This window comes from Ascaphus truei, chromosome 13 (genome assembly GCF_040206685.1).
Source record: "Ascaphus truei isolate aAscTru1 chromosome 13, aAscTru1.hap1, whole genome shotgun sequence".
In the NCBI taxonomy this organism is placed as follows: Eukaryota; Metazoa; Chordata; class Amphibia; order Anura; family Ascaphidae; genus Ascaphus; species Ascaphus truei.
Window position 1 is genome coordinate 954,776 of NC_134495.1, and position 9,033 is coordinate 963,808.

Consider the following 9,033-nt stretch of genomic DNA (forward strand, 5'->3'; position numbering starts at 1 on the left):
ATTTTACATGGAACCCTTATAAGCTCATGCTCGCAGCTTTCAAAGCACAACATGGGAATCAGATGCAAAGTTAGAGACACCATGCTACCTCCGAGGGTTCCAAACATCCTGACAGGAGAGTATGCAAATAAGCACAATGTTCATCAAGACAGGTGTCTGGTTTCCGACGGGCTGGTCCTGGTATTTTCTAAAGAAACCAGTTCCTTTAACTCTTGCTTAGTAAAATAGCAGAAAGGTTCTTCTTCTTCTCAGTGGTTTTGTCTTATCAGGGAATCCTTGAAAATCTGCCTCCTGTAAATGTTGGTTTCCGCTGTGCCACATGTGATGAGCCTAGAAATGACTGGCTGTTGAGGAGAGAGGAGTAAGCTACTGAAAAGATTACTGAAACAAGTACAGGGCTGTAGGATCGTACTAGGGCTGTCATTTAACCATATTAGCTTAGTAATGAAGCAGGAGATGATTGGATGATTCAAAGCCTGCAGGATATAAAGAGTGCTGCTACCCCGTATGCATCTACGTCACTTAGGAAGCTAATTGCAAAACGCGTCTGATGGACTTTTGGGCATCACAGGCCACCGTATAGAGGAGTGAAAGTACTATTCCAGCTTGGCCAGCACTTCGTCCTGAGCGCATGCGCATGCGCGAAAGGCGGGAACTGTGTAAAGGAGAGAGACAAACGGGAGGAAATCCGGGCTGTGCACGAGTTCCGGGAGATCCCCCCTGCTGTTAACTGTATCCTGATATACCATCTCACCAGCTGGAACGGATGCCACAAGAGACCACCAATTCTTTGGAAGGACGCTCTGTGGAGTCTGGAGACATCCCCTCTCTATGCCAATAATTATTGGTCGCTTGTGAGTTTTTAATCTCTATTTTATTTGTTGTGAATAAACAGTGTTACACTATATTTCCCTTCTCTTCCCTATTCTTGAGGAACCATCAAGAGGTCTCCCCCCCCCCCCCTCATCTATAGTTGAAGATCTGTTGCCTAATGTAAGTGTGTTCCCCTTATTAAAACTCCACACGTTATTATTGTGTATTTAACCACCCCTGATTGTGGTCCCTCTCTCTATTTACATTGCATGTGTCCCGGAATCACAAGAGGAACGACGCGCCGGAGGATCCCCCCCCCCTTTTTTTAAAAATGACCCCCGTCTATTTTTGTCCGATTCTCTAGTCTCTGTCAGTAGCAGGACCCCAACTACAGTGACAGATAACCGATCGTTAACCGACCGATCAGCCGCAGAGTTAACACAATACCTCTAGCTTGTGTCGTCAGCAAAAGCAGTGAATAATCTCTATTACTCTGAAACCTGCTTCTCCTTCTCTCCCGTTCGGCAATGTCGTTCACTGTCCCATCCATACGCGTAATATTAAAACGTGGTCCTCTGTCAGCTCCATGCGGCAAAAGATCTATTATTGCTTCTCCACTGAGTGTAAATGCGACAAGTACGGAATTCCTCTATTTGTCTGCAGTTTGTATTATTTTTTGTAACGGTTCTTAGGCAAATGGGCATCTAAATAATATATATTTGGACAAAGCCAAGAAGTGGAGAAGTGCAAAACTGTCCACAATGCAGGTGCAAACAGTACTTTTATTTTTTCCTAATTCTGCTTCCTTGGGAAGCGAAAAAGGACTAAAGTCCCCAAATGAGTCTTAGATTTTGCTATTTTGCAAGTTTTCAGCGAAATATCGCCGGAGAGTGAGTGAAACAAGGGGTGTGGGCCCTACTTGTAGTGTCAGCATTAAGCAAAACTAGCAATTTTAGACAATTTTTCACGCAAATCTAGCAGTTTTAGAGAATTTCACAAATAATTGCAATGCACAAATTCCTTTCCAACTCTGACAAGGTCGCGGCTTATGTTGCCTAGTTTGCGATCCTACATATAAGATGTCAGTCACATAGCGTTTAACTCCTTGCTGCACATTCACACTCCATGGCAAATGTAATGCACTTTATAGCAACCTACTCTGGGTTCAACGAGAAGTAGAAATAGGGAAAAATCAATGGTATTCAAGAATAACTCAATGAGAAAACTAGATGGGCTAAATGTTATTTTCTGACATGAATTTGTATCTATACAGAGGTAATATTCATTCCCTGCATGCACTTATCACATTGAAGGTTATAGGCCATATTTATTAAGGAGTCTTCTTCCATAAGACAGCTTACAGTCTATTTAAGTCTTCCAGCAGCAGAAGGTGTCTTGGGGCAGAATTCCTTTCTTAAACGCCCTTGCATCTGACAAAGGAGATAAAGTCACTCTCTGAAAATCCCTGCTGCTTGGGATAGAAGAAAATGGCAGTGACAGGTGGAGCATTAACTCCTGTCAGATGATGCTAATGGAGAACCAATAAATGGCGAGGATGAGACAAGCAGAGGATTCTGGGACAGGAAATAGCACTCACAGTGATAACCTCTATATATCGACAATTGCCTATAAATCAGTTTACAAAATCAATTAGGCTATTACTTTAATCAGCTGCTCTCATATAGTGACATAGTTACATATTTACATAGTAGATGAGGTTGAAAAAAGACATATGTTAATTAAGTTCAACCTATGCTAAATTTAGATACTTTATCCTATATTTCTATTTACAGTATATAGATCCAGAGGAAGGCAAACAAAAAAACCAATGTAACATCATACAATACTGTCTCCTAAGGGGAAAATAAATTCCTTCCTGACTCCAAGAATTGGCAATCGGATTAATCCCTGGATCAACATCCTTCCCATGTATACTTATTTGGTATATCCCTGTATACCTTTCCCATCTAAAAAGATGACCAACCTTTTTTGAACAGATCTATTGTATCTGCCATCACAGTCTCCATGGGTAATGAATTCCACATTTTAACTGCCCTTACTGTAAAGAACAAAAACAATTGTGTGGTGCTCTTATCTCAAAACAAACTGTGACAGTGTCATTTAAAAATCATTTAGTAATAATAAAAAAAAGTGTATAGAAACATGCTCAAAACAGTGTAATATTATGAACCATACAGTGGTTACTTCAAATGGTGTTTTATATTATGTGTGTGCATATAAATTACAAGTGAATAAACAATTAAGCACAGGTTGTTGCTCAAACCCTTCCAAGAAATGTTCCAACAATTCCTCCAGAGCGGATTTTCTTTCACCTCAGGGGAGCGCAAGTGGAAAGCTCAGAATAAAAGAAAATAAACATAGTTTATTCAACAAGCTAAAATGTGTGGGCTTGGAGTTACCGGTCTCACATCTTCCCCATTATATTATACCATCTCATCTACTTTTATAAATACATTTATTCCCCATTTCTCCTCACTTGGTAAAGGCAAAAGGAGCATAGATAATTAAAAAGTATACCGGATACAAAATGCAATAAACTTGATCAACTTTAGTCTGTGCTTAAAGCAGCCGTCCAAGCTGCATTTTTTATTTGATTTTTTCCCCTTAAATATGTGAATCAATACAATCCACACAATGATACAGTAAGTAATTAGCTACGTTTAACAGGAGAACGGATCGATCGGAGAAGATTGGGCTGCAGAGGAGTATTGACTCAGTATCTGTGACTTTCTAAATGGTTGCTATAGAAACAAAAAAGGCTTGTTAAATTATAATACATTAAAAATGTAATTCAGAGTGTTTTGTTTTGTTTGTTTAAATGCTACAAGTATTTTCTCATAGTCCAGAACTATTTTTTTTTAAACACACACACATAGGATATTATTTGGTCTGCAGCTTTAACATCACATTACTCCAAATCAGCAAATAGATATAATAATAACATGTTCTTGTATAGCGCTGCTAGTTGTACGCAGCGCTTTACAGAGACATTTTGCAGACACAGGTCCCTGCCCCATGGAGCTTACAATCTATGTTTTTGGTGCCTGAGGCACAGGGAGATAAAGTGACTTGCCCAAGGTCACAAGGAGCCAATACTGGGAATTGAACCAGGCTCCCCTGCTTCAAACTCAGTGCCAGTCAGTGTCTTTACTCACTGAGACGCTCCTTCTCCACTATAAACTCATCCGTACTCAACAAAATGTCTATTCTCTAATTTCAAGACAAAAATACATCCTAGTGTCTGAGAGATAAGAGTAACATTGTATACATTTGAACTATTGAAATGTATACAATGTTACTCTTATCTCTCAGACACTAGGACGTATTTTTGTCTTGAAATTAGAGAATATACATTTTTTGCAGACATTTGTAGTCAGTGTTGCAAAGTACCTGGCTACAGAATGGGTTTGTATTAAGATACGATATGGGTAGACATGTATCCAACTGGATACTGTGGTATATAACCAAGGGTACTATGCTACATAACATATTACAGACATAATGAGGGGGGCGGGGGGTTAAGAAGGAAAGTTGAAGGGAAGCGAGAAAAGGAACATGGACACCAACGGAGACATTTCTCTAGGTGGAGTTAACAAGCTATAAATAATGTGGAAAGAGAAGGAAAAAAGGGGAGAAAAAGAGGGTTATAAATGGCAAAATACAAAATATATATCAATCATTAATGTGACAATTAATTACCAGATAATGCCAATATAATATAAAAATAAATAAAATACATGTATGTGGACCAGTTTATGAAGGTGCAAATCTTTTTAAATGTGTTATTCAACTATACCAAAAGATACAATAAAAATTACAATAAGAAAGCTCCAATTTCGAAGTCGAAGTCCTCTATCTAAGGCTATGGGTTTATTGAGGGCTTCATCTATAAGTGTTCTTTATAGTCTCGTTCTATAAATCTGTTAGTCAGGATTTCAGACTGTTGTAGGAAAACCTCTCCATCTGTACAGTTTCTTTTCTACCTTCTATATTGTCCAAAAGGGATGTTTTCCACCCATTTAGGGTGACTTTCTGAGTCTCCTTTCCAGATGAAGAGGGTATCATCAATGTATCTTCTCCATGTGACCAGGTTCACGTCGAGACACGCTGTCAACCAAATAAAGTCATCCTCCCATGTGTCCGTGAAAAGATTTGCGTAGCTCGGTGCGATCCTGGTCCCCATGGATGTCCCACGTTCCTGCAGATAGAATGGGTCCTCAAACAGTCCTCAATGAGTCCTCTTTTGTTTTAAGTTAAAATCAATGCATTCTAATATAAAATGTGACTGTGCATTTGGGATTTCTATGTCTATCTCTAGCGTTCTCTTTACAGCTTCACACCTTTCTCTATGTCCTATAGTATACTTATATACCTCTATATAATGAAAAGAATTGGGGAATAAATTTATAAATGAAAGTATAAACTATGAGAACAGAGTTCTCTGCATGCCGTTTGCCTACATACGCACTGGCATGTTACTGTAACATTATTTTACTAATATCATTGGTCTTTATTACTGTGTTTTTCCAATTGAGCTAAATGTGGGAAAGACATAGGGAATCCAAGAAGGAGTAAATCCAGAAGGAGTTAATTAGCAAACGTTTGCATTTGTGCCAGTACCTATGTTCTGTCCAATGAATGATGGAGATAAGATTTAAAAGAACCACCATGACCTTACACTCCTGACGAAGCCATTAAGCGGTGAAAATGATTGCGTGAGCGGGAGCCGCCTGGAAACTGAGAAACAGAGAGAGAATCTTCTGTTTCTGCGTTGCACTAAGTGGAGGAACATCCAGGAGCTGTATCCGGAAGTGCGAGGACTCAACAGAGAGACGCCGGCATCCGTGAGAGCGAGATAACCTCAATCCTACCATATAGTTTTTGCGCTTACAGTAATCTTAAGGGATGTCCCTGAGTCCTTTGTACTGCCTTTGGGATGAATAGTTCTTCTGAAAGCTCCTTGTAATGTCCCAGAATATATATGTATATAGTTATTATACCCTCTAAGATGCTGCTTTTCTAATGTAAATATGATGAGTTTAGCTCAAAGTTAACTGAGGGTGGAATTGAACTTTAAAAAAAAAGAATATCTGAAAAATAAGCTAGAAATCTGAAAACTGCAGTTCTGTCTCTTACTGAAAGAGGGCGCTCTAATCACAGACATGAACTGATTACTCAAAGCTGTACAGTCTCTCAGCAGCAGCAGCAGCAGCAGCATGTGGTAACCGGCAGGTTTAATACAGGGAAATACACCAGTACAATGCTTATCCCATCCAACACTGCAATGACAATATTCTCAGTGCTTTGTGTATCATTTGTTATCTGATTGGCAAATAGAAATCCCCTGTGTGAACACATTCACATGTCTCAGACAGGTTTGCAGCCCCCCCTGCCTTTCCCCATTATCTCTTAGCATACAATGCTTCCACTTCAGCAAGGGATTCTGGGTAATGACATGCAAATAAGCAGACAGTGTCACCGTTTGCTTCAAATCCATTGTAACATTGATCCCTATAACCTTACGCCTGCCGCATTACACAGCTTTTCAGCACAGGCTGGGTTAAAGAAGTGCAGAGCCAGTAACCCTGCTCACAGACAGAAGTTTCGACCTTCACCTGTGTGAGGCTGGTTATACTGGCTTTGCAATGTGAAGCTGGCATATTCAACCACACATTAAACAAGTGACTGATAACCCTGTTCCACGTAGATGTTTCAACTAGAATTAGCAGCTCAGGGGTTTGAATTCCTGTGTCGGCTGCTTGTGATCTTGGAAAGTCCCTTTATCTCCCTGTGCCTCAGGCACCACATTGGAGGTTTGTAAGTTCTTTGTGGAAGGGACCCATGGTGCCTGCAAAACGTCTCGGTACATAGCTGCGTACACTGTCAGCACTATATACTGTAAGAAGATAAATGATTAATATGACGGAGGGACATACTGACCTGTTAATAAGGTGACAAAGAGCCCACACTGGGATTCAAACCATCTTCAAAGACAGTGCCCTTACCACTATACCATTGTTACTTCCCTAATCCCTTTCCATCACAGCGAGATGGTGGGAAGGGTACAGCACTGTTAATGCATTTGTTTCTATTCACTGAAAGGGAGGTCAGTTTATTGTTAACAGTGTGGTACCCAGCTCCTCAGCATGTAATATCTAGGCACGGCTCAACATCCCTACATCAAGGCTTGGGATATGCGATACTGGCAGATATAAGGAGTATGAGAAAGACGAGGCAGAGACAAACAGGCAAGTGCTGTGATATTATCGCCCACATTATATATCAGGACACCGATGAACACAGCTCTTTAAAGTCAACACAGGTAATGAAGAACAACATAGGTAAAAAACAGCAGGTGGTTAATCAAAGAAAGATAATTCTATTAAAAGAAATAGATTTTTATTCTTTGAATGAGCTGTCGAGGTTTTTTTTGCAGGGGTTTTGCAGAAGACCCCATAAAGTCAACAGTATCTATGATTCCCGGCCTCAGGTTTCCTAGCAGTGCTAAGACTTAGTGTACCTACCGATATGTTTCCGGGGTTGTTACATCTGTGTGATTGATGCATTTTTACCCAAATGTGACTACCGAGTATTTTTTAACAATTGTATTAAAGTTATTGTGTAATGGTGCTGAAGCCTGGGAAGGGTGTGATTCCCTTTACATGCTCCCGTTTGTCTGATATCACTGTGCGTTCAACAGGAGTTTGAGAGTCCCCCTTTCTTCTGCACCCCTTCCCCCCTTATCTTTACTGGCTCTCTGATGATAAGAACAGGGGGCGGGGGGGAAAGAAAATACTCCTCAATTTCGAGGCCACTAAGAAATGTAATTTGTTATGATTTCTCAAATGTAAAGGGTTAACAGGCTTAATGGATTAACTGTGTGGGATCACCCTGCCCCCCCCCATCATGTGATGTAGGATATCTTGTGACTTGTGATGTAACCATAGGGAGATAGAAGGGTATATATAGCTTCACCCAATGTTCTAGAAGCAGGTTCCTCACAGTTCTGCCTGAGCGGTGTAGGACATGTGGTTGGGGGCGTTTCGCTGCAGCCAAGTGACCGCAGGCAAGGTAAGTCCCTAACCTTACCCTAACCTTAACCCTAACCCTTAACCTAACCATAACCCTAACCTTAACCCTTACCCTAACCCTTAACCTAACCATAACCCTAGCCCTTACCCTAACCTTAACCCTAACCCTTAACCTAACCCTAACCTTAACCCTAACCCTTACCCTAACCCTAGCCCTTACCCTAACCTTAACCCTAACCCTTAACCTAACCTTAACCCTTACCCTAACCTTAGCCCCTACCCTAAAATCTTAAACCGTTATGCTAAAAACCCCTACCCTAACCACAAACCCCTTAAGTTAACCCTTACCCTAACTGCTAAAACTCCTAAAGTTAACCCCTTACCTTGAAACGTACTTTACTGTAGAAGCGGACGGCGGTGGAGGGTTCCTCTGCAGCCAAACAACTGTAGGGACTTGGTCACAGTGAGACAGCTGCAACCAAATGTCCCATTCCACTGGCATGGAGCCTCACTGTGAGCCCTGTAAATATGCTTAAATGTATAGATAAGTATATGATTTGTTTATTGTGTTCGGTTAAGGAACGTGCCCTATGTAGTAAGCGCCTGCAGTAATGGAGAATGATTGTTCTCACACTGGGGATGGACAAATCATGTTTAATGAGAGTTTTCAGAGTAGAAGCTCCGTAGCATTATCGGGTCAGCCCAACCGGAAGGTCCTTAGCCAACTCTCGATCCAATATGCATGGACGTGGTACAGGGCCGCTAACAGAAATCTTGGGGCCTGGGACAATTTAAAGGTGTAGCACCCCCCTCACCCGCCCCCTGTTAATTCCCTCATTTCCCCCCACCCCACAGTGTACTCTAGGTACCTGAGGAGGGGAGACCAAGATGTGGGACTGGAAGGGTAGGAGATAAGGGCCTGTGGGTGGCTAGTTATGGGCTTCTAGGAGAGGGGGGGGGAGGAGAGAGGGGGAGAGACAGAGAGGGGAGAGGAGAGAGAAAGGGGAAGGAGAGAGACAGGGAGGGGAAGGAGAACGGGGGAAGGAGAGAGACGGGTGGAAGGAGAGAGAGGGGGGAAGGAAAGAGAGAGAGGGGGGAAGGGGAGAGAGAGAGGTGAAGGAGAGAGAGAGAGGAAGGTGAGAGAGAGGTGAAGGAGAGAGGGGAAGGG

General features: G+C 41.6%; 1 long non-coding RNA gene across 1 annotated transcript; it reads left to right on the forward strand.

The window, feature by feature from the left end:
* Window positions 1-236: 236 nt before the first annotated feature.
* On the forward strand, window positions 237-8,387 carry LOC142464493 (uncharacterized). Its single transcript, XR_012787668.1, has 3 exons — window positions 237-854; window positions 7,839-7,905; window positions 8,271-8,387. It is a non-coding gene; the product is annotated as an uncharacterized LOC142464493 (long non-coding RNA).
* Window positions 8,388-9,033: the final 646 nt, after the last annotated feature.